The sequence below is a fragment of the Tachypleus tridentatus genome, chromosome 13 (genome assembly GCF_004210375.1).
Source record: "Tachypleus tridentatus isolate NWPU-2018 chromosome 13, ASM421037v1, whole genome shotgun sequence".
NCBI lineage: Eukaryota > Metazoa > Arthropoda > Merostomata > Xiphosura > Limulidae > Tachypleus > Tachypleus tridentatus.
In genome coordinates, this window is record NC_134837.1 from 201,718,931 (window position 1) to 201,744,723 (window position 25,793).

A 25,793-nucleotide genomic window follows, 5' to 3' on the forward strand; every position below is an offset into this window, starting at 1 on the left:
TAAATCAAAAACGAAATGAAATTAATAAAGTAATAAGAAAATGAACACTTAACCCTTGTTTAGGTCGACAGTGACGACAAGGGTAAAATCTAAAATATCATGGGTTATTAACATTCTACACCTAGAAGGACAAATCCTCGAAACATAATATCTGTTGCTTACAACATTAATTAAAATTCTACGAACGTACGAGTGAAAGGAATGGAATACGTCACAATATTTCAACCACACTACATATGCTTTGTCTGGTGCCTACGAGGTCTTTCACCCAACACCAGAGCTTGTCTTGCCGCCTGAGATACGACAGAAGCAGCTACAAGTTAAACAAAGATAAAATGAAACGAATATAACATCGAACAGTATCAAATTTTTATTGTCATTATCCACTTAACATTCAAGTCTCGAAATATTTGTTTGATTTGCTGACCTTCGATGTTAAGTGTTATTAGATCACTGAAGGTACAGCTTCAGTAACTTATAAGATCACTGTAACTAAATGGTTTTCATATTTTAATTCTGATGTATACAGTTTCGTTTAAAGGTTACCAACACCCCGTGTTTGATTTTATTACATTCTGTAATACGTCACATTAACGAGGGGGATTATGGGAAATGTCTACGAGGATGGAATTTGTAAATTAGTTCAACAAATTGAGACCAAGGTTTAAAACGTTTGTGTAAACAGATTCCAAAAGAAAATATTACTCCAAAAACGGCTTAGGGAAATTCGAGCATTTACTCTTTAGATTTCATTAGCACTTTATGACAAAGCGGGGGAATCCGCATAAGCTTACAGTATGATAACGGTGTAACCAAGCGGGGGAATCCGCATAAGCTTACAGTATGATAACGGTGTAACCAAGCGGGGGAATCCGCATAAGCTTACAGTATGATAACGGTGTAACCAAGCGGGGGAATCCGCATAAGCTTACAGTATGATAACGGTGTAACCAAGCGAGGAAATTCCTATAAGCTAACAGCATTAAAACGGTGTAACAAAGCGAGTGAATCCCCATGAGCTGACAGTATGATAACGGTGTAACAAAGCGAGTGAATCCCCATAAGCTGACAGTATGATAACGGTGTAACAAAGCGAGTGAATCTCCATGAGCTGACAGTATGATAACGGTGTAACAAAGCGAGTGAATCCCCATGAGTTGACAGTATGATAACGGTGTAACAAAGCGAGTGAATCCCCATAAGCTGACAGTATGATAACGGTGTAACAAAGCGAGTGAATCCCCATAAGCTGACAGTATGATAACGGTGTAACAAAGCGAGTGAATCCCCATAAGCTGACAGTATGATAACGGTGTAACAAAGCGAGTGAATCCCCATGAGCTGACAGTATGATAACGGTGTAACAAAGCGAGTGAATCCCCATAAGCTGACAGTATGATAACGGTGTAACAAAGCGAGTGAATCCCCATAAGCTGACAGTATGATAACGGTGTAACAAAGCGAGTGAATCCCCATAAGCTGACAGTATGATAACGGTGTAACAAAGCGAGTGAATCCCCATAAGCTGACAGTATGATAACGGTGTAACAAAGCGAGTGAATCCCCATAAGCTGACAGTATGATAAAGGTGTAACAAAGCGAGTGAATCCCCATAAGCTGACAGTATGATAAAGGTGTAACAAAGCGAGTGAATCCCCATAAGCTGACAGTATGATAACGGTGTAACAAAGCGAGTGAATCCCCATAAGCTGACAGTATGATAAAGGTGTAACAAAGCGAGTGAATCCCCATAAGCTGACAGTATGATAAAGGTGTAACAAAGCGAGTGAATCCCCATAAGCTGACAGTATGATAACGGTGTAACAAAGCGAGTGAATCCCCATAAGCTGACAGTATGATAACGGTGTAACAAAGCGAGTGAATCCCCATAAGCTGACAGTATGATACCGGTGTAACAAAGCGAGTGAATCCCCATGAGCTGACAGTATGATACCGGTGTAACAAAGCGAGTGAATCCCCATGAGCTGACAGTATGATAACGGTGTAACAAAGCGAGTGAATCCCCATGAGCTGACAGTATGATAACGGTGTAACAAAGCGAGTGAATCCCCATAAGCTGACAGTATGATAACGGTGTAACAAAGCGAGTGAATCCCCATAAGCTGACAGTATGATAACGGTGTAACAAAGCGAGTGAATCCCCATAAGCTGACAGTATGATAACGGTGTAACAAAGCGAGTGAATCTCCATAAGCTGACAGTATGATAACGGTGTAACAAAGCGAGTGAATCCCCATGAGTTGACAGTATGATAACGGTGTAACAAAGCGAGTGAATCCCCATAAGCTGACAGTATGATAACGGTGTAACAAAGCGAGTGAATCCCCATAAGCTGACAGTATGATAACGGTGTAACAAAGCGAGTGAATCCCCATAAGCTGACAGTATGATAACGGTGTAACAAAGCGAGTGAATCCCCATAAGCTGACAGTATGATAACGGTGTAACAAAGCGAGTGAATCCCCATAAGCTGACAGTATGATAACGGTGTAACAAAGCGAGTGAATCCCCATGAGCTGACAGTATGATAACGGTGTAACAAAGCGAGTGAATCCCCATGAGCTGACAGTATGATAACGGTGTAACAAAGCGAGTGAATCCCCATAAGCTGACAGTATGATAACGGTGTAACAAAGCGAGTGAATCCCCATAAGCTGACAGTATGATAACGGTGTAACAAAGCGAGTGAATCCCCATAAGCTGACAGTATGATAACGGTGTAACAAAGCGAGTGAATCCCCATGAGCTGACAGTATGATAACGGTGTAACAAAGCGAGTGAATCCCCATAAGCTGACAGTATGATAACGGTGTAACAAAGCGAGTGAATCCCCATAAGCTGACAGTATGATAACGGTGTAACAAAGCGAGTGAATCCCCATAAGCTGACAGTATGATAACGGTGTAACAAAGCGAGTGAATCCCCATAAGCTGACAGTATGATAACGGTGTAACAAAGCGAGTGAATCCCCATGAGCTGACAGTATGATAACGGTGTAACAAAGCGAGTGAATCCCCATGAGCTGACAGTATGATAACGGTGTAACAAAGCGAGTGAATCCCCATGAGCTGACAGTATGATAACGGTGTAACAAAGCGAGTGAATCCCCATAAGCTGACAGTATGATAACGGTGTAACAAAGCGAGTGAATCCCCATAAGCTGACAGTATGATAACGGTGTAACAAAGCGAGTGAATCCCCATGAGCTGACAGTATGATAACGGTGTAACAAAGCGAGTGAATCCCCATGAGCTGACAGTATGATAACGGTGTAACAAAGCGAGTGAATCCCCATAAGCTGACAGTATGATAACGGTGTAACAAAGCGAGTGAATCCCCATGAGCTGACAGTATGATAACGGTGTAACAAAGCGAGTGAATCCCCATAAGCTGACAGTATGATAACGGTGTAACAAAGCGAGTGAATCCCCATAAGCTGACAGTATGATAACGGTGTAACAAAGCGAGTGAATCCCCATGAGCTGACAGTATGATAACGGTGTAACAAAGCGAGTGAATCCCCATAAGCTGACAGTATGATAACGGTGTAACAAAGCGAGTGAATCCCCATAAGCTGACAGTATGATAACGGTGTAACAAAGCGAGTGAATCCCCATGAGCTGACAGTATGATAACGGTGTAACAAAGCGAGTGAATCCCCATAAGCTGACAGTATGATAACGGTGTAACAAAGCGAGTGAATCCCCATGAGCTGACAGTATGATAACGGTGTAACAAAGCGAGTGAATCCCCATAAGCTGACAGTATGATAACGGTGTAACAAAGCGAGTGAATCCCCATAAGCTGACAGTATGATAACGGTGTAACAAAGCGAGTGAATCCCCATGAGCTGACAGTATGATAACGGTGTAACAAAGCGAGTGAATCCCCATAAGCTGACAGTATGATAACGGTGTAACAAAGCGAGTGAATCCCCATAAGCTGACAGTATGATAACGGTGTAACAAAGCGAGTGAATCCCCATGAGCTGACAGTATGATAACGGTGTAACAAAGCGAGTGAATCCCCATAAGCTGACAGTATGATAACGGTGTAACAAAGCGAGTGAATCCCCATAAGCTGACAGTATGATAACGGTGTAACAAAGCGAGTGAATCCCCATGAGCTGACAGTATGATAACGGTGTAACAAAGCGAGTGAATCCCCATGAGCTGACAGTATGATAACGGTGTAACAAAGCGAGTGAATCCCCATAAGCTGACAGTATGATAACGGTGTAACAAAGCGAGTGAATCCCCATAAGCTGACAGTATGATAACGGTGTAACCAAGCGAGGAACTCGCCACAAGTTTTGGCAGTATCATAACGACGCAACATAGCGAGTGAATCGCCGTAAGAAGACAGTATTATAACAATAAATACAGGACTTCATAGTAAAAAAATTAGATTTGGCTAATTACTTAAAAACGAGGAGGCGAGGACTCTATACAATTAGTTCTAATTCCATTGGACTGTACATACTAATCAAAAGAACGTTTTTTGAAATATTTGGGCATCAACTGTCTTGTTTAATATCCACGTGAACCATAACATTTGACTTAATTTAAACCTAGAAACACTGACTTCACTCGATTACATGTTACACGTGAGTTTATTAAATTAATATTTAAATGACTCCATACTGGTAGAATAGCCTCACGTGGGTGTGTTAAATGAACGTTTGAGACACGCGTGTGTGCTACACCATATAGGTAGAATGGCCTCACGTGGGTGTGTTAAATTAACGTTTGAGTCACACATGTGCGCTACACCATATAGGTAGAATGGCCTCACGTGTGTGCTACACCAAAGGTAAAATGGCCTCACGTGGGTGTGTTAAATGAACGTTTTTGAGTCAAACGTGTGTGCTACATGATATTGGTAACATGGCGTTATATATCTTTTTCCCGATCTTATTCAGTTTTTTCTACTTGGTTCTACGATTAAAATTTGTTATTTATCGGATTTTTACTGATGCACAGTCACCTTACGAAAATTGAAACGATACTTACCTGACCACATGTCAACATCATGTAAACTAAATCACTACATTTTATATACACAATGTGCGTCATGTTGAAACGACTTCTGAAATGGCTGGAAAGCTTTTATGAAATATATTTGTCAGTAATCTATTTATAATTATTAGTATTTCCTTTCGTCTTTTGAAATACAACATACTGGTTTCATATTGCTTTAAATCAACTACTAATCATGATATCAAACACTTCGATGGGACACTTTCCATCTCTCCTCATTGCACACTTTAAAGCCTGAAAAATGGGGTAGTTTATTTAATATTTTCCACAAATGTCACGTCCTTTAATGTTCTTGCGTACAATATGTAGACCACCAAAGCTTATATAAATGACACCAGAGTTATTTTACATTTTAATATAAGAATGTACAATCCCAGAAAATTGTGTTTGTTCTTACGGTGGGCCTACCACTACTTATTTAATTTAGAACTGTGTTCTTCCGCGACTTTCATCATTTGATCTCCTGTTTGTAGTTTCATGTGTTCCTGCATTGATTTACAAAATCCTACATGTATATTTTACTGCGTAGAATGGTGAAAAAGGTTTTCTTATGTTAATTCACTATAAATATTCTATTATTTGGAACATATGCCCAAGAAATATTTACACTAAAAACATATCTTAATTATTATCTAGAGCGCCATCTATTGGTTTAAATCGCAGGTATTCCTAGCATATGTACTTTTGATAATACACGTGCAAGTCAATTGAACTTACGTGAAAATGTATCTAAAGACAAGTTTTAAAATAATGTAGAAAAATGTTTCGACGCTTGTTAACTTGAAAATGACCCAAGAAGGTTGAAACGTTGTTCTCTACTTTACCTTAATAAGAGTTTTAATACCCACACCAGCCATATTCAGATACATTTTTACTTCAAATCGGGTTTTCGTCACCACGAATTTCCTTATGCGAGTTGAAGAATTACACACACTTGATTTTTCACTTGTCGAGTCTAAATGAATGTTCACAATATATTACTGAAGGTCCATATACTTTGTCTATAAGAATGCCCATATTATGTAGTCTAGAGCTGTTGTGCCCTCCTCAGTAATGTATTGTTAGTACTTGTGTATCAAATGAGCCAAACCAGTAACGCACGTAGGCCTATAAAAGCCCCGAGGCGAGAATTCCTTTTTCCCTTCCCTCACACAGTTCAACCCTTCTCGCGTTACGTAAGAAAAATTATACATATAATTCTCTTAAATAAAAGAAAACGACGTTTGAACTTGTTTCGTGTAACTTTATGGTGCTCTTCAAGGCCCTTAAAGAACCAATAACCAGAGCACCGTAAAGTACCAGAACTTGCAATACTAACGAACAAAATTTAAAAAAAATATTATCAACTCTAAGACAATTAACGATCATTCACCGGCACTTTCTGATCTAAATAACTCAATTAACGATGATTTACTAAAAATTCATCAGTGCAGATTCATTTTTATGTTAGGTTCTCTCTACCCACTTAAAATAAAAATATATTTTAGAACGGCTGGTATGGGTATTAACACTTTTACTAATCAAACAAAACAACGTTTCGACATTCTTAGGTCATTTTCAGGTATACCATGGAAGGTCGAAACGTTGTTCTCTTCTTTATTACTAAAAGTGTTAATACCTGTACCAGCCGTTCTGAGATGCATTTTTAGAATTGTGGGATATGGTCAGTAATTAAAACAAGGAAAACAAGTCCAAATTAAATATCCGCGATGATCAAACATATGTCAATCGAACCACAAATTTTAGCGTCACGAACCCTCAAGATTAACGTTAGTCCACCAGGAGCCATTTCATTGTAAAAAAAATACATATATGAACTACTGTACGACACCTTGTGGATGTTACTGATAATAATAAAAATAAATATTTCCGATGATGGCTAATTTTTCTTTTCTCGAATGCAACTTAAACAACATCACTCACGACAGTATAACAACCCACTTCACAGATCTTAAACAACAGCAGTTAAACAAAAAGACTCATAAAGGTATAACAATCCACTTTAGATACCAAAATACTTGCGGCAAATAAACACCACCCCAAACACGTGACGGTTATATGGTATTGAAATCCGATTTTTAGGGGTATAAGCCTTCAGACTTGGGACCGATCCAGCAAGTCTGCTCTTCACATAGCAGCTTACTTCAAACCCGGGAATGTTCTAGTTTGGTTTGAATTTCGCGCAAAGCTACACGAGGACTATCTGCGCTAGCCGTCCCTACTTTTGTAGTGTAAGACTAGAGGGAAGGCAGCTAGTCATCGCCACCCACCGCCAGAATGTTCTGGAGATAACATTCTTATTTGTTTGATTTTAGTGTAAAGCTATACAATGAATTATCTACGCTCTGGCCACCGAAAAGAAGGGGGCGTTAGAATCGTCTATATTATCCATGGATCCACAAGAGAGTATGTCATTCATTTACATATTTTAAGATTGCACTTAATATATCGGTATAGCCTGACACGTATTTAGTACACCACCCTATAACCTCGTTAATTTGTGAATTTAAACTGCAGTCTTGTCCTTTAGTCTTAGTGAAGCACATAATTCTAAATATGGTCTATTAGTGTGTTTTGGAACTTTATAAAACAGTCACCAATTAGAAGTGATAACAGACGGACAATAATCTAGTCTACACATTATTAGTGTTGTTATTCTATATTGAATCTCTTCCTTTATTTGCCACCAGCAACCCAGACTGAACTACTGTAAGCTTAGTAAATGGGATTTTGATACCCGTATTATTGACAAACTGTGAAGCTTTGCGCTTGGCAATAAAAACAGGCCTAATACCTTTGCTTAGCCTAATTATCGAAAACCTTTACAAAGTTTCAGCGTACAATTTTCTTAAATACAGTCGTTAAAGATTCACTACGAAACACTTTGATTTTTTTTAACATCTTGTATCATCCTGGTAGCCACGGATCGGACTTTTCGCTAAAATATTTCTTGCAGCGACCTCATTGTCTCGAAAACCAAAATATCACGCGCTATGTAGCTTGGGCAATATTCCTCATCACTTCCCTATATGCATTTAGGTAGTGAAGGTAGAACGAGACTTTGGTTACGACACCATGAATACACTGCAAAAAGAGATGTTAACGACGTCACGACACGTGCTACCAGTACGGTAAAAGATGTTTAAAAAAACAAAAAGTGATTCGCAGTGAATTTTCGTTGACCAATGTGTTTAAAAAAATTGTACGCCAAAAATTCGTGAAATCTTTTACGAATTAGGCTTATGTATTAAGTCTACTTTTGCTTGTTACTAAGCGCAAAGCAATACAATGAGCCAACTGTGCAGTCACCAACGTGGGTATCGAAACCCGAAATGTAGCGTTATAAGTTTTCAGTCTCATAGCCGAGCCATTGAGTTGCTCCCACGTTTCTTTCCATACCATATATGATGTTTAACTAGCGTTGTGAATAAACGCAATCTAAGTGCACAGGACCGTACGGAATCTATTCCAGATTAAAGTAGGAGACGAGAACACAGAGCACCACTGATACGGGGGAACACTTCTTTCACCAAGAGTGTGCATTTTACGGACCAAGTAACTCTGGAAGACATGTCCAACTCTTACGATAAGATTCTGAATGTCAACTGAATAAACAAAACACTAACTGAACGTAACAATAGAGGGCGCTCCAGCATCGTGAACTCGTCTCGTATATAAGCTTCAAGTAAAATGAGGTAAACGCCACAAATAATATACAAAAACGCTGTCGCCTACTGCTAAAAACGTTTGTCTACCAATGTTAACATACCTGTTTATATACCACTATTAACATATCTGTTTATATATGGACATACCGAACCACACTAACCTACATGTTCTTAGGTCCGTTTCGCGTACTTAAAGTCCTGAGGCGCTGTTATTCTTTTTTGCAAGTATGGAATCTTACGTAAACAGTCCTTTCTGACTATGTGGTCATCTGGGCTGAACGTCGAGAGCTACATCCCGCACTGTCTAAAGACAAGCACCAGTGTTTACCTACTGTTCCGACTGTTGTGATGGAAGACAAACACACCAGGCGACTGTTAGCTAGATAAACAAAACTTTGGGGAGGGGGGGTGTGCTGCTGTAAACTTCGATTTTTAATGGACTTCCGTCGTTTATCTAGCTATTACCTTCTTGTAACCATTATCCTTAGAGCAAGCACGTGTTGTCCCCTTCATCGTCCAGGCTATACGAACAAGTTACTTACATTGTGTCCACTGTTCACTTTTTGTATGTGTCATGATGACGAATGTCGAACTAGAGTTGTTTTAATTATTAAAGAAGGAAGAGTTTCAGTGAATCTTCGTCACTTTCACTATCACTTGGACATAAAGCCGCCAGAGGGCTCTTTACAAAAAAAAGTCTACCAGTAAGTCAGCGACAAGTTCACGAACGTACAACGCCAAAATTTGTAGTTTGATTACCGGTGGTGAACAGAGTAGAGACAGTCCGATGTTAAAACAAACAACTAATGCCAGCCTTTTAACAACATGGCATTAATTACTAAATTTGAACATTTTTTGTAATATTATAAAGTCGATAAAACAAGCAGTAACAAAGATGGTATTACTGAAACGACACTTAATATTCTGTTATCATTACAAGTAGAAATACGCAAGCCAGCTTACTTTGTTACAAGAATGGCGTCAGAGGAATTCTTGAAGTTAGGTGTCGCTTTAAAGTCAAGACATATTTCAGCACGTGGTCTCACGAGTTATTTGGGCAGGAAGCAAAATATGTAGTAGTTGCTAATTTGAAAAAAAAAAAATCTCTTTTATCTAAATATTTTATATCACACCTCATGTCTTTCATTAAATGGTTCCCACCTGTGCTACTAATTGTTTTAAACCATCACCGGTGCAGAGATTCGGAAGTCTTACTCCAATTTCAAATAAGGCTCAACATGGCCTGGTGATTTATTAGAGTAATTCACTCGCAATCTGAGATGTCGGGTTCGAATACCGATCCTGAACATGCTAGTCCTTCCTGCTGTGGGAGGCGTTTTAACATGACGATTAGTCCCCACCCCCTATTTGTTGGTAAACAGTAGTCCCAAAACTATCAGTGGGTGGTGTTGAGTAGCTGCCTTATCTCTGGTGTATCACTACAACACTAGAAACAGCCAACCCTGGGAGCCTTGGGTGTTGAGTAGCTGCTTTATCTCTGGTGTATCACTACAACACTAGAAACAGCCAACCCTAGGAGCCTTGGGTGTTGAGTAGCTGCTTTATCTCTGGTGTATCACCATAACACTAGAAACAGCCAACTCTGGGAGCCTTGGGTGTTGAGTAGCTGCTTTATCTCTGGTGTATCACTACAACACTAGGAACGAACGGTCAGCCCTTGGAGCCCTTTAATACCATCGAGCGAAATTCAACAAATAACTTATCAGTTGACAACTTGAATCAATTTAACAAGCATCCAGTGTTCGGATAATTTTGCCGAAGTGTACATTGTATATTAATTTTAAATTATAAATAAACTTGAGCAGCACGTATCTAACATCATGAAACTGTCATGAGGGGAAGACTTGTTTGATGACGTAGTAACTATCTTACAACTTTAAAAACTTAGAACAGCCGTCTTGAAATATACAGCTGAAAAGGCTTGATGGTTTGAACTTAATTCAGTATAAGAGAAAATTGTTCAAACACGTGTTATTGTAGACAATCAGAAGTGTCAGACAAGTGTTACTGTAAGCAATTAGAAGAGCACGTGTAGATTTTCTATCTTTTCCTTCCCGAGACGCGAAGATTCGACTTTACCTGAAGCACCTGTTTCAGGGGTTATCATGTCCAAGGTTAAAGCAGTTAATGACAAACACACATCACATCATGTAAAAAAAGACACTTTAGAGTTGACGACAAACAGTCACGTAATACACACACCACTAACGACACAGAAAAGAAGCGTCTCAAAGCTTTAAAGACACCTGAACATTGGCCTTGAGAAAGGTCATTTTGAGCGAGCATTCGGACATTTGAATACAAGTTTGATCTGCGCATGGAAATAAAAAATAGTATTTTCCAACAAAAACAACAGTCATTTATTAGTAATGTGAAACAAATATACACACAAACAGTGAAAAACAGCCTTTATAAACCTAGTATTTTGCGTACGCCTCACACAGAGAGTCTCCAAACCGATCAAAACCTGGGTGTGTTATAAAAATAGTCAATGCATACTATTTAGTCAGACAAAGTAACCTAAAAGTTGGTGGTTAGTGTTGTTAACAAAATGTCCTTTCGGTCTGCGAGCTCTTAAAGTAGACACGGCCGCACGTGATGACGGGCCATTTAATAACTCAGAACGTAATAAACAAATAAATGTATGATTTCACTATTTTGTTTTGTGTATTAATTTACCGTTTGCAATAAAACTGACAAACAAATTCACACAATAAAAACCAGATTTCGATACCCGTGGTGAGAAGAGTACAGCCCACCCATTATCTAAGTTTTGCACTTAACAACCAAAGTATGAAACGGACTCGCACACTGTGCGTTTGTGTTTACGATGGCTAAACTCTGAGGCACGAAGTTATGTTATATATGTCGTTAATAAAACACTGAACACGGTTACTCTAGGATTTACTAAACTTAATCAAGAATTGTCGTTGAAGCAACCCCATTACTGAAAAAAAAATGTCAATTTAAGGAACAGTAACTTAGTTTCTGTACTATTTTCCTATCACTGTTTTCAACAAGGAATACTACACGAAGCTGTTTCTGTTACAAGGAGAGAATTATGAATTTTAACATCATGTGCCTTTGAGCTTGTAGCTGGGAGAGACAAATTTCTTATTATCAAATGTAGTTGTTTAAAAATAAAATTGGATTTTACAGTCAGTTTAGGTTTAAAACACAATATTTAACTCTCTTTACAATAAACATTTCACTCTGCTGACGGACGGTTATCTTCACCGTTAAATATACACCTTTTACCAACAGAAACAAAGATAATTGTGATTTCGTAAGTTTCACGATGAAGTTGTTACTTTCTTATTAACCCTAAAAGTTTCTATTCACAGAGCAGAAAAACAAATACCCAGTCGACGTTGCTTGTTTAATCTTTCTATTACTGGTAAAATAAATCCATTTCAGATGGTACGACATTCTTAGAAAACATGCAGGAGCTTATTACAATTTCCAACTTTTACCACTAGTCCTAACAAACTGTTTCCTTGTTTAACTTGTTACTGCTTTGTAAGTTTAAATAACTTTGAACTGCAAATTTAGAAGGTTGTTAGAGAAAAGTCGAATTACGATGGTCATAAACCATATATAAATATCTATTCCACGACCTTTTGACCTACTAACCGAGTTTGCACATAAATATTTCTTTTAGTTTCATTAGTTATTGTTTTGTTTACTTCACAACATATATTTATATTCAATGTATCAATTCAAACGTCCAAATTACATTACCTTGGATTTCACCCGTAGAATATCTATTTATATGTCCAAAGATACTAAAGGCTGTATTCTAATTTTGATTTGTCAATCAGATAGAATACAGCCAGTCAGCAACGCCCTACCACCCATGTTCATAGACTGACTGTCATTCTTATAATGCGTCTAAAGTGTAGGGAACATATTAAAACATGCCAGGGATTCGAACTCCATTCGCCAACTACATCACAGACATAGACAGATGGCATTAGCCAAGAGGAAGTAAGAATTATATGGTCGAGACGAATAGAGCAATGACCCTCAGAACGTTGGAACACAACATGACTGGAAAACGATACTATTTGTTTTTGTCTAATCAGTCACTAAAGTTGAATTTTATATATATATATGCTGTTAGATCACTAGTTTACTAGCGTAAATTGAGTTTTAACGTAACACCTACATTTTCAAGTAATAAACGGTGTAAAACCAGTAAGCTATGTCACATCCATTAATTACGGACAGTTAATTCACACATACAGTTTGTTGTGTGTTCCACTAGTATATAACTAGTATTTGCACAGCTAGCAGGGTTTACAGGACGTAATTAAGAATACGACATGAAGACACTCGACGTAATAGCACATTATGCCACAATATTTCTTAGTTAATATTTTTAACTAAGTTCTATATTTTAAAGGCGTGAAACAAGTGTTTAAAATATTACATAATAATTTCATCTAAGTAACAGAACATTTAACTAAATGTTATGCGAGTAACACAAGAACAGAGACATAACAACAGACAACGAAATTTGTATACAGAAAAGAATCTAACTTGTCATTAAATATAACAGATTAGGTAATTGCTAATAAATAAACAGGGTGGTTGACCAAAAGTGTATTTAGTAACAGACATACTAACCAAATCTACAATTAAATCTACCAGTAAATGATTTATGAGCACGTTCAAGTTCTTAAATAGAATAACCAGTCCACAAAGATTATGGACTTTTCTACATTCGTAACTAGCCTACTTATAAACTTGGTTCTTATTAACATGTTCTGTGCAGCGTTTCGCTCAATCCAGAGCTCTTCAAGGAGACTGGGATATAACAAACTCAGTAAGACACTAGTTACAAGTCATTTGATACAAGAGTTGTTAATAAAGGTTTAATAATAATATTGTCTCATGAAAATAATTGAAATTGTGCTTCACACCACTGTATATACTTGAAGTATTTTATTCTCGTAAGGATAAAGATGCTACTTCTATACTGTGCATTACGATATCTACCCATGTGGTAAGCCTAATTTGCAACTACTATACATTTATCTTTCTTTCACCCACCTATTTACACTGTTGTAACATCAATACACACTCAACTGGTCAAATACACAAGGTTTTATATCTGTATACACTGACTGTTCTAACATCAATACACACTCATCTGGTCACATAACACAAGGTTTTATATCTGTCTACTCTGACTGTTCTAACCTTGAAACACTTACTTGGTTGGTCACATAACACAAGATTTTATGTCTATCTACACTTTTTAACAACGATATACAATTACTTGGCTCTCTAAAATCTATCTCACTAAGATGTCAGTATATTTCTAGCTGCGTTAATGTCATCCTTTTCAATATACATTTATATCTTACATTAACACAGCCTCATCTATGTTTATCAAAAAACTGTGACGTCATCGAGATGCGAGGGAACAAAGTTTAAGAGTGAATCACTCCGTCTCTAGATAACCTGTCTTATGAAGATTCTTTCTCGTCCATAAGATGTGGAGCATTTTTACAGAATAAAACGTTACATTATCCGCCTTATTCACAAGCAAAACACGCCTGTGTAATTTGTAATGGCAGCTGAACGAACTATTTTTGTCTTCGGATGAAAACTGGGTTTTGATGCATCTGTTTCAGATTCTTTTAGCAACCCGAATCTATTCACCATCATGGAATGTAGAAACACCCACTTATAACTCCTGTACGTGACATCAGTGTTCATTTCCATTTATGAGATAGAGTACAAAAAGACCCAGTCCTGTAATCAATACGAATTAGACATGTAGAACAGATTTCTCTCGTAGTTCTCCAAACACTGAGAAGAGTAAATATTTTCACAAGTTCGTGCAACCGTCAAAATTTCGATCACTTATATTACCTGTAATATGGCAACAGGAAGGATACGTGAAGGTTGGTTACTTCAGTCACGCAACATGTAGCCGACAAGAGGTCATCGTTTCACGTGGGAGGGGTGTGTCCTTCGTAGTTGTAGAGCTTCTCGAAATATTAATAAAACTCACCATACAACGTATACTATTTATGACTCGCCACAGGTTGCTCATATATCACAAAGTTCAAGGGTTACAAACCCCACCTTAACTTTAAACACTCAGGTTGGATAACTCCACACAAGTACTATCAACCCCGAGATACCATACTATGATCGCAACTCCACACAAGTACCACCACCCCCGAGGTACCATACTATGATCGCAACTCCACACAAGTACCACCACCCCCGAGGTACCATACTATGATCGCAACTCCACACAAGTACCACCACCCCCGAGGTACCGTACTATGATCGCAACTCCACACAAGTACCACCACCCTAAGGCACCTTACTAAGATCACAATGATGCGCAGTTTTGCCCAGTGTTTAGGCCTCGTTTACACAGCCTGGCCGACTCCACCTTGATGATTCGGTTACAATCTTCAAGATTCTGGGCTTATTAATTAAATTTTGTGAATAGTATCTAGTGGCTTTAGTTGTGCACAGGTATTTTGTAGAACAAAGACGTCACGTCTTCAATCATTCGTAACTATATGCACTTCGTCTTAACGTTCGTAGATAGAGCTAACCCTCAGAAGAGATCATATTAAAATAATACACTTAAGAAAACGTTGATAGTAAGTTTAAGTAGAACATGTAATCTGTATCAATATAACGTTCCACAAGCTATGATGTAATCAGACAACAAATCTTCGACGTGATTGGCCTACAACTTAGAAACAATCCTGAGATTTTCCATGACCTGAACTTGGAGTTACGTCGGTTTTCTGTTATAGTTCCTTAGTAATTAATTGGATGATAATCTTAGGATTATAATTAATTAATAATTAACTATCTCAATGAATAATACCCGATTTACCTCAAGAACATCCAGTATGTCTGATATTATCACTGATAAGTTATCATCAAAATACCATCGATGTTAAGACACGACTAGAATATTATAATTACTAAACCTGAGATACAAACCACATCTGTTCCTAATGATGCGTCCTTGGCAGGTCAACTTACAGGTGAGGGTTCAAAGTTAAACGGGTCCCTGTGTTAATGTTTTTGCTCAGTAAACACATCTACCTGTATGCAAGTGCAGACAGTCCCCAACTTACGCCAACCTGCACTGACGTAAAGGATTCTGATAAAACCATTGATAAATTGTCGAGTTGCGAAAAATTTACGTCATCTTATCAAGGCGCTACTGGTGTCGCCACCTGGTTATTTCTACAACCTAATCAGCTGCTACCATGTGCCCGCCCGCCCCTCATTCATTCACACTCTTGCGCCGAACATATCTTGCGCATCGTTCGTAGTAATTTCTTTGTTTTTGTGACAGTGATTTCTGTGTCCTAATCAAGGTTGGGAAAAGGCACACTGGTGGAACGAAATGACACATGCTTTCTGTGAAATAGAGGGGGGCATGGCACGATTAGAGAAAATTGGCTCCAATACCTCTCGCCATTTAAGCCTTAAGAGGGTTAGAAGGTGTTTTGGTCTGCTACAGAAAGGCTAGAAAACAATCATCGCTTGATCCCTTTTTGTAAACCTTGGACCTTCCACTGTTGACTCTGATGACCTTGGAAGCTTTTAGTTCACCTGAAGCATCCCCTTGTCTCATTTTCCTCATGTGACAACTAAGTTTGTCTTCACCACATTTGATTTAATTTCATTAAATTAAATGGCAATTTCATGTAAATACAAATTTATTAGCCTAATATTAATAACCTTTTAAGTTGCTCTGGGGCTTATTAGGCCCCACTTTTCGTAGGAGTGTTAAAACATTACTTCCTGCAAACTTTGATAGAATTAGTTAAGACATGTAAAGCAGTTTTAATTATAATATACAACTGTGTAAATAATTTTCTATCTATTATCATCAATAAAAAAAATTTTTTTAATTCATTTTTAGCTGTATTTATAACAAATTGTGCTAACATCTGGTGGTGATTATTGTAATAAGCTTACACAAGCGTGATTTCAGTTGTAGTGAACAAATGGCGTCGACATCTGATTCGTGGTAATTAGTAATAAGCTTGCTCCAAATGAATTATTCCCCACTTTAAGAAAAGTTTTCCATTTTTCATTTTCTAGACATTTTTATATCCACACAGCCTAATTAAGCATCGCATGATTTAATCCAAGGTTGAGATATAAAATCATTAAATCAGCATATATATCCGATTCCAGACTGGACTGAGACTCTCTGTATACGAAAAGTTGTATTTGATGTTTGTGGTGAGGAAGGCATCTACAGACTCCCAGTAGTGCCTACTGCAGTCTCAAAAAGTAAATACTGCACGAGAAACTCGACAGAAACATGTTATTTTAACTTGAAATGTAAATGGAATCTTGAAACTTAAATCTACGATGTTATAGGTAATTCACATAACTGTAGTTCCATACTACGAGTTTAGAAAGTGGTAGCCTCAGGATATGGAAATGTGACGGTATAGACATCAACAAGATATCCAAAAGGAAAGTGGATGGACTTTGACACACACAAGTTGTCCAGGTGACTGACTACTGCCACACCCTCCCCTCCAGCCAGTTTCATGACGTTGAACAGATGCTAGGCAGATGCAGGGGGGTATTGTCACCGACGAGCGATCGGTTTTCCTCGTCTCGTACCTGTGACAGAACTAAAGTCACGTGACTTCACTAACCAAGTCACAAAAATAATCACACAATTTCTTTCTCCAGGGAACAGAATAAAAGATAATAAAATATAATTATGAAACAAGACACGGGAAGTACCAGTGTAGCAAGTGGCACTGAGAAGGTGAACAATAATCAGTGATGTCGAGAAACCCACTTGTTGAGAAATTTATATAAAAAAACGGCTCGTTTGGGTTGAGAAAATATTTTACATAGAAGAGCGAACAACGTTTCGACCTTCTTCGGTCATCGTCAGGTTCACAAAGAAAGAGGTAACTGACCGGAAGCTGACCACATGTTTGAAAGGGGTTGTGTAACTGTGTGTCGAAATGTAGAGGGCGCAAAATTAAAGAAGCCTTACTTATACAACAACTTAAACCCAAAATAAACCAATATAAAGGAACGCCTTTATACCTATATTAATATAATAAAATAAATAAAATTATTCAAACATCTAATACCGCCCTCTACATTTCGACACACAGTTACACAACCCCTTTCAAACATGTGGTCAGCTTCCGGTCAGTTACCTCTTTCTTTGTGAACCTGACGATGACCGAAGAAGGTCGAAACGTTGTTCGCTCTTCTATGTAAAATATTTTCTCAACCCAAACGAGCCGTTTTTTGCATATAAAGGTGAACAATAGTTTACACTAGCTGTTACACGTAATTGTTCACATGGAAACTGATAAATGTTTCATCCGCCACAAGCACCCATTGGAACACGACCAAAGCTCACGAAAACTCTCAGTGTATTCACAATAAGAGATGCGGTCAGAGCCTGTGTGTGTGTGTGTTATAAAGTCAGTGAATAACAACCAACAACGATGTACTGGAAAAGTCATCATAAGCAATTGTCAATATCTAGTCCTCATTCATGTGTAGTCTGTTCACAGTTCCGATAACACAGTTACAAATAATGTACTATTGCACACAAACAGGTCTGAACATATCCGGAAAACCCAACAGATGATACCCGATTCCAAAAAACAGCAAACTTTTCTAAATATCAGAGGGCGCTACTTAAAAAAGACGTACAAATATTTTTCCACAAATGTCGATGTGATTGTTTTTTATCGTTAACTTCTTTCACGCTAAATGACTAGAAAGAATTGAAATGTTGATGGACGTGAAATATTTAACAATATTTTTAACATGTGTCATTTGACTGGAGTATTTTTTGACCCACCCTAAGTCGGTTTCCCAGTAAACCTGACACGCCATATTTAAACATCAGCTGATCACACAGTACGTGAAGACACTAAATGTTTCTCTACTTAAGTGGTATTTTCATCATTCTTTTACAAAACTGTATAGCTAAACTTGGACTCGTAAAAGTAATTTAACACAGCTAAATTTAAACACGACGTCTGGTGTAGAAATTATAAAAGCAACAAAGCCAGATCTCACCCTCGCGATCATTCACAAAAAGTTGAACTCAAAGGTTCCGACAGTTTGCAGATAAATAGCATGTCTAAATTTAGCACTTGTGTCTTCAAGTGAAAAGATTTATGTCTGAACAACGGAAAAGGGCAACGTGGCGAGTGGACAACGGGAAAGGACAACGTGGAGAGGTTGTCTACTCGAAATATGCACTTTGTCCTTGTCTTCAGTGTCAGTTTATTTTTCAAAGTCCCCGTTTCTTGCCAAATTTAACAGTTAGCATTGATTCAACTTTTCGTCTGCAAAAGAACTATAATCTGAGGGCAGACATAATGATAGCAATTCATTTAGATATCTAAACGTAACAATACCCACAAAATGATGACGTATAAACAACCGAAATAAACTTTCACTGATAAAAGAGAGAGTGAAATATACATTTTGATAAACGACGGTCGTTCGAGCGGGTGTCTACACTGTACAATATAAATATTCTTGATATAATTCTCGAGTTGCGTTTCTCCAATTGGGCACCATTAAAGTACTATGAATTCAAATCTCGATATCACGCCAACCCCCACGTGCCACGCGCCAGGAAACGCGGTCTCATGTAAGTGGCAAGTATTCTGGCATATCGCAATTACCAGTTAATAGCAAGTCGTTACGAGAAGGCCCTTCGAGCCCGCTTTATAACTGTGGAACGTGAAGCCAGAACACAAGAACTATTTATTTCATACATGTTGCTCACAGATGTGTGGGCAGACGGACCCATTGGTCATTCTGTCCAAAACTGTGAATGGAATACATCTGTAGGTCTATATTTAGGCCAAGACAAATTGTCCGTTTAAATACAATTTAATGAATACATCCATCTTCTGGTATGCAACTAACAGGAGTATTGACAGTTCCAAGAACTGTACTGTACAACTAATAACCGAACAAACTGAAAACAGTTAATAAAAACAACTACAGACACGAACAGTATCACACCATTATGTAACAACACAAGTTAATTAACTAATCGGACTCTTAAAAACATTAACATTACACTGGTACTGTCGTTTTCGGTTCTCCAAACATTAACTTCCCACTGTTAGCATCACTATCATTCTTTGGAACAATATAAAACAAAATAAATATGTATATACTTTAAAAGTACTAGCAAAGAGCACATGGTGGATTTAACATCCTTCTTCAACAATAAATAAGGGAAAATGTAACAAATTTTGTTTCTGCATTTTTCATAGTAAAATAAACGTTTATCCAGACTAATCTGGATATTTAAGTGTACATTGTAGAGTAACCAATGAAGGACCATGTTCTGCAAAGTCTCAGAAGATAGTAATAATAAATAACTTACTGTATTACCTTTCTTTCATTATCTTCGAACAAAAGTACTCATAACAATTTGTTTTATAGTAAATATATTGAATATAAAATATAATAAAAACAAGTTTGAATACATTACACATAGCGTTTAAAACTAAGCCTTAAATCTTTCGTACATTGATAATAAAAGAATTATTTTAATGATTATCTAGTATGTCGAAGAATAAACCCATTTACCTGAAGACAAGAAAATAACAATTCTGGTAATTCGGCTCCAGGTAAAAACTAAGTTATTAAATATACCGTTAGGCCTAGTTTGATGAGTGTCAATATACGGTTAGGCCTAGGCTGCCATATGTTTAATATACAGTTAGATCCAGAATGCTGTAAATTTTAATTAAACGTTTCGTTTTGGTTAAATAGAGTACGTGTTTACATCAGTCAAGTAACAAGATTATGAAATGTTTATGAAAAAGGATAATTCGCGAGACAAGGAGAATAGTCGATTAATTTGTAAATCTGTTACTAATTATCTAATTATTTTATTTCATTTCCATGAAAACAGTTGTTTCGAAAAGGAAGTAAAGATGCAACAATGGAAGAACTCTGTTTAATGTTATCAAATCGGTCATTAGTTCATGAAACCACGCAGGTGTGGAACTCGGAATGAAAAAAAATACAACTAAAATGCTTTAAGAGTATTGGACTCTGCATTTTTTTTATTGTTAAATATAAAATAATTCAAAAGAACCCGCCCACTCAAGAATAAGCTACCATGACAACATTGTGAATGATTTAAATGCGTGATTACTTCAACCTTTTGGAATATTTGATAGCAAGAGTATTAAACTAATTCCTGAAGAGGGACGGGCTTTTTACAATGGAAATTTAAATAAAAGGAATATCGCAACCTGATTTTAAAATAACTCGTTACGAACTGGTCTACATTAATAATGACGTATAATACTGACACAACGTACGTCATACAAACTAACAAATACAATAACTACACCCAGTCTTTGGAGGAAGTCAAACCGTCATAGGAGAACACTAGTTCATACAAAGTACTAGAATATGACGCAATATGACGTCACTAAGGCTTCCTGCTGAACATCAACATCTAACCACAATGGCGTCGTTGGAAGTATGGGGGCGCTTTACTCGTATTTATCTCTTTTTTTTTTTTCTCCTTTACAACAGTATTTCGTTTCGGATGTCACATTTAATAGGTGTTATCAACTCACAGACACCTACCGGTAAAACGAAGAACATTTTAATAACTTATCAAAACCAAAGTACACTGAAAATTCAAGTGAGGAACTGATAAACGATTCCCCGGATTGTAAGAGTATCGTAAATGTTTTCAAGGCTTCAAGAAACCTTTTAACCCCCTTCGAATTGGATTTTATCATTTAACAAAGAAACTCCATTTATACTATTCTATATGAATAAACTAGTGTTCAGAATCATGTTAACACTGCTTATCCATTCCTACCGATCACAATATTGATAACTTCATCAGTTTTGTTCTAACTTCAACTCACAATATCAAGCCTTATTTCGGTCAACAGTTTCTCTTCGTCGACTTCTATAATTATGTACAGAATTATTGTTTCTACTATTTTATTCGTCGTTAAGTTTTTCGTATATACGTTCTAATATACGTCTAATATACTAATATAGTATTTTAAGTCTAATATACGTTGCTAATTTTAAAGGGAGACAAAAGTTATCTATACATTAACTAGTACTATATTTATATGTAATAGTAATTACATTTATGCACTTTTTATTAAAAAATCAGTTCGTTTCTAAATTTAATCATTCACGTATAATTCAGTCATGCCCCATACCGACTCTCCGAACTCCCTCAAGGAATGCCTCACATGTGCACACCATGGAATTAAAGGGAATCCAACAAATCAGCAGCATCCATCTCTTAGACTCCAAAGTGTTGGAACACGAAACATGAACCTTCAGATTTACTGTCAAATAAACTAACCATGATGTCTCTTCCCGTCCAGATGTCAAGTATATCCACATTATATGTATATTATGATAAATAAACGGGACTTGATCACCACCTGAACTCAGTACTCGAACAGTGAAATGTTTCATCACAATTTAATTCATCGTCCATTTAATTTTGTTTCCTCTCCGATCATTCAAGTCACGAAACTCGTTTTCATTCCAGAAAATGTAAGTTTTATTTTAGAAAAATGACACTGAACCTTGGAAATATTAAAACGTTATAGAAGCGCCACCTACTACCATGGTAGCATATCAAACCGTAGGCAGCCCCATGTTAACAAACAGAACAATTTTCTCTTAACACTCGTACCACCATGACAATAAATCAAAACTTGGGTAGCGATCAGGTCAGTTCTAACTGATATACTGAAGATTTGGTTTATGATAGGCATTAAAACACAAAACAAAATTATCCGAAAGTCAGTGTTTTAACATAAAAGTCTGCATTGAAGAGATAACTTGTTCGTTTCTTAAAAAACTCTGGAAACACTGTTTTATATTGAGAAGGATACAAATCAAACATTTCTATTTATAGTGAGTAACAAAAAAATCAAAAGTTTGTTAATATCGTAATTATACAAGACTGCGACTACCAATACGTTATTAGCAAGATGATAAACTTTGATTCTATCAACTTTAAAAGTAGAGAAATGAAAGCAAGGACAAGCGTTTCTGGTAAGTGTGCCAATCAGAGTGGTTACACAAAACAATCAAAATCCAGTAGGCGGAGACTATTGCTTGGAGCGCCACATAGTGGCAACGAACAGGGCGGAGTACCTAATTCTGATTTTTAAACTTCCATGCTTTAAACATAAATCGGTCAGAGGAATAATACAACATATTTAATTATTAGTAATCTGTCCAGGATGTTGAAACCAGTTCGTGTACATTCATACACATTCCATATTCAGATCTGCACGACTGTTACTTTGTTAGTTCGACTTGTTTTTTTTTAAACGTATTAATTATGACTACCGTGTCTTGTTTTAGCAGCTGACCTTGATGAGTTGCACTGACTTTGCAGGGGCACGACGAGCATTTATCTGTCGCCTCGTGAGGCTTCGCTGCCCCTCAACACGACTAGTCAAGTATCAGTACTTACCAGTTACACACATTAGATCAGCAGACAACAGCTGCCCATCTGCTGAGCCTATCGCCTTTCTCGGTACCGCACGTGGCGGCCACGCGCAGCAAACTTGGATGGGGAACAACTCTTTGGTATCATAACAGGAGCCTACAGAAAGAAGGGAGGCGTGAAGCGAGGGTTATATCAGCAACAGTATCGGTTGCAGCTGGACGAGCGTAATTACACATACCTACCAGACCTATCAAAGGAATGCTTTTAAATGTTTGTCACCAGTATTATCATAACACACTTCCAGAGAATATTTAGCATTTGATGCGGGAGAGAGGCTTAGAGTGACTTATTACATTCTACAGAGAACACGCACGATGAATATCTTTGTAGCCTCGAAATCAACGGTACGGTTGGCTAGACCCAGCACAATAAAGCAACGGTACGGTTGGCTAGACCCAGCACATTAAAGCAACGGTACGGTTGGCTAGACCCAGCACATTAAAGCAACGGTACGGTTGGCTAGACCCAGCACATTAAAGCAACGGTACGGTTGGCTAGACCCAGCACATTAAAGCAACGGTACGGTTGGCTAGACCCAGCACATTAAAGCAACGGTACGGTTGGCTAGACCCAGCACAATAAAGCAACGGTACGGTTGGCTAGACCCAGCACAATAAAGCAACGGTACGGTTGGCTAGACCTGGTACAGTAAAGTAATGGTAGTTGGCTAGACCTGGTACAGTAAAGTAATGGTAGTTGGCTAGACCTAACACAATAAAACTATTCTTTGCATTTTTATCCCCCAAATACAAAGGGGGATTATTTTCACAGAAGATTTTGTCCCTGATTATTTAAATATATATATTTCAGTACTCAATATATAACAAATTCGTTTGACGACATTCTACACACCACTTGACAGTAACCGATACTGTATAGTTCAGTTTAACACTCCTACGAAAAGTGGGGCCTAATAGGCCCCAGAGCAACTTGAAAGGTTATTAATATTAGGCTAATAATTTTGTATTTAAATGAAATTGCCATTTAAATCCATTAATGAATGGATTAACGAGATTCCCACTGTCCCTATCTACTATCTAGCGAAACCACAGTCAGGGGAACGGGCTTGGAGAAATCAGGACTAGAAACGTCTTTTCGTAGGAGTGTTAATGAAAACGAAAACACTCTGGTATATTCTACTGGCCGGAAACGTGTCCACTGGTGTCCACTATTGTTTCATTGTTGTACTTCATCTGTAATTAAGGGCAGCATCATTTAGTGGTCAGTGCTTTAAACTCGTGCCTACAGTTGTGCTTTTTTAACAAGACACTTAAGCTATAAAACAAGTTCCCCCCAACAAACGAGGGTTAGCTCTGATGGTATGACGTTTCGTCAAAAGTTCAGTAGGTACCATTTTTAACCTACGGGTGTTGGAACTGAGCAATCAGGTTAATAAACTACGAACATGATTAAGGCAGTAAACCTAACAAGTCGGTCACTTTTTGAAATTAAAAACGGAGGTCAAATAACCACACATGTTAAAAGTAATTTTGGCCTCAATTATTATGGCAATATGAAAATAAGTGTACGTTAATTTGAAACATGGCCTAATCATGGTAACCACACTAATCCTGGTAGTCGATATCATCGGTCTGAATGGTTTTTTGTGCTTACACGTGCAAACTCTCCTCTCTTGACCACTTCTCCCGTGACAGATCTACTACTGTGTTTCTTTAGCTTGACCACTTCTCCCGTGACAGATCTACTACTGTATTTCTTTAGCTAACTCTTTTTGTCGTGTCTGTGAGAAGTTCCACATACAAGTCCTCCGATTTGCAATAAGCTTTCAGTTAAGCCAGTGTATGCGACAAGTTCAATAAGCTTTCAGTTAAGACAGATGCTCACGCACTTAGAAACAGACTACACATGAATACAAACTTTCACCAATTTCAGAGGTCATGTTACGTGACCCAATTTTCCACAAGGCCAGAGAAGTAGCGGGAAACATGAAGACCACAGCACAGTAGAAAAGGTGCTGACGTTTAAGAAATACAACAAAGGACGGAACTGGGGTAGGAAGGTAGCAAATTCAAGTTTGTACTGATTACTGTTTAAACAGTAAAACAGATCAAAATTTAACATCTCCAGAGTTGTAGACGCGGTCAGTCATCTGGCTGAAAACAAGCCCACTTAACCCTAACAAACAGTTCAAGCGTTTATATACAATCCTACAGTGAAGATCTGATACATACTTAATTCAGTTCTGTTTCTCTGTTATGGAATGCCAGTAGTTGTTACACAGTTTTATTTTCTTATGTATATTAACATAAATAAGCGATTCTTTGAAATCAAAATATTTTGTTACATTAAAACCTACAAGTACTTCTCCATCTAACGCCTTCTGGTCTTGAATACAACAGACCTGCATTTTGTTAATGCGTTATTCGTATCTTGTAGGGATCTACAGCCAATACGTGTTATAGACGTACGTAAGAAATCCCAATAATGTACTTCAAAGCTTAGCAGAAATGAATAGCACTTTGACTGGATTCAGAA

The 25,793-nt window shown here is 37.6% G+C and overlaps 1 protein-coding gene across 5 annotated transcripts in view; it reads right to left on the minus strand.

Moving 5' to 3' along the window:
• Positions 1-25,793, minus strand: part of LOC143239156 (protein spitz-like) — a 122,639-nt gene that overhangs the window by 8,612 nt on the left and 88,234 nt on the right. The gene's annotated exons all lie outside the window — the stretch shown is intronic.